At 50.2% G+C, this 1,947-nt stretch overlaps 1 long non-coding RNA gene across 1 annotated transcript; it reads left to right on the top strand.

Moving 5' to 3' along the window:
- The first annotated feature begins 641 nt into the window (after nucleotides 1-641).
- LOC123395210 lies at nucleotides 642-1,661 on the top strand. Its single transcript, XR_006609680.1, has 2 exons — nucleotides 642-963; nucleotides 1,063-1,661. It is a non-coding gene; the product is annotated as an uncharacterized LOC123395210 (long non-coding RNA).
- Nucleotides 1,662-1,947: the final 286 nt, after the last annotated feature.

Raw genomic sequence — 1,947 nt, 5'->3', positions numbered from 1 at the left:
TTGTCGCATTCATCATCGCATCATGCGCATCATCTGCATTGCATCGACATTCCGTTGCCATCAGTTTTCAAAACATACATCTGTTAGTAGTCGTCGGTTCTCTCCGTTTTACCGTTTACCGTTTTAAGACCAATCACACACGCATGCGCCCGTGGCATCATTAATATATTTGTATTTAGAAGTGTGTTTAAAATATTCTCGGATCGGGTTGAAAGTTGGCGTGCGGTCTTAATATAGTGTAGCTAGACCGCGTGTCAAATTTCGTCGTAATTAGAGTCCATTTAGTAACCGAATGGTCGACCGTAGGGGCATCGTCGTTGGTTTATTGCCGGACGTTTTCACGTTTTAAAACTCTATCACGAGCCGCACCATTTCCCTCTCATTCCCACATAGCCCAACTACACAACCACCTAGCCCATGAAAACCCCCACCTCCGTTCGTGGCCATCAAATCATCATCACACGGATGCAATTAGTTTCACCATAGTTTCCTAACATCTCTAGTCCATTTTGAAAAACCTAAACCTAATCCCTAAAAATTCTCTCCTTGTCCCATCAGCGCCGCGCCGCCACTCTCGTCCAATTAGTTTCACCATAGTTTCATATATATATATATATATACACATAGCATCTCTAGTTCATTTTAAAAAACCTAAACCTAATCCTTAAAAATTCTCTCCTTGTCCCATCAGCGCCGCGCCGCCACTCCCGTCCAATCTCCTCCAACCTCGGGATTTCCCGTGTCTCGCCGATCCAACATCCATCCAACGAGCGTCGCTCCTTCTGATTCCGCTCGATCCATCACAGAGCCCAGGCCCCAGCTCTGCGGACAAGTCCAGTGACTGCAGGCAACCCAGGCCCCAGCCTTACTCTCGTCCGTGAGCTCCCGCAGTTCCGAGCCGAGCTTGCGGCCGTGCCTGATCCCGCAGCCACTTCCGGCTGCCGCCGACGACCAAGCCCACGAGTAGCAGGCCCCTACGCCCATTTCCCTCCTCTCGTTTCCTCTCCTATTGAGTCCCTCTCTCTCTCTCTCTCTCAGTTCTCTCTTTTCCTGTGTTTGCAGTAAGCCATGACACTGCCGGTGTTGCCGCCATCGGTGCTCCGTCATTTGGGTAAGCAGGAGCACGCCGCCATCGGGAATGGATTCCTCTCCACCAGATCTAGCGTCCCCACTTCTAGATCTGTCGTCCTCGGGTCGTCCCCATGCCCAGCATGCCCTCGCCTCGCGTGCTTCAACTATTACCGCTGCCGTGTACGTGTTGACTCGCCTCCTTCAGCGTTCTCGCAGCGAGCGCACGGACGCACAAGTCCGCAGCCAGCGCGCGGACGCGCAATGACGTCGCCCAGGTCCATTTGCCCCCAGCGTTGCATCCCGTAGCGAGACCTGCACGCGAGCGCCCTCTGTTTCCCCCCGCTGTGAATAACCTCCGTATCTGAACCTTGTTTGTTGTAGATCTATTCTGGCGTGCTGCTATTTTTCTAGGATCGCCAGTATGTTTTAGCACGAGCATGTGAGTGGCCGAGTTGGTAGCGCGCTTATCTTCTAAACTATGGATCTGGGGTTCATCTGGGTTCAAATCCCAGGCTTCCCTATTTTTATTTTCTGCACTAGTGTGTGTACATGTCGAGCCGATATACATCTTGTTAAACGTCCCACTGCTAGCTGAGCTGGTCATCGTTGTTGTGTGTAAACACAGGGGTATGGGTAGACACAGCTCTTTTGGCCTATATTTTTATTTTTGTCTTCGGTGCCTTGTTTGTTGTAGGTTCAGATGTGTCTATAGTTTATCCTCTCACCCTATTGCATCTCACCAATTTTGCCATGTTTATTTTGTGTTATTTATGTTTCCCGCGACAGTTCTGCACTAGCGTGTGTACATGTCTAGCCGATATGCATCTTGTTAAACGTTCCACTGCTAGCTGAGCTGGTTATCGTTGCTGTGTGTAA

The sequence above is a fragment of the Hordeum vulgare genome, chromosome 5H (assembly GCF_904849725.1).
Source record: "Hordeum vulgare subsp. vulgare chromosome 5H, MorexV3_pseudomolecules_assembly, whole genome shotgun sequence".
Lineage (NCBI taxonomy): Eukaryota > Viridiplantae > Streptophyta > Magnoliopsida > Poales > Poaceae > Hordeum > Hordeum vulgare.
Note: the sequence above shows the minus strand (reverse complement) of the source record. Positions and strands in the feature narration are given on the sequence as shown.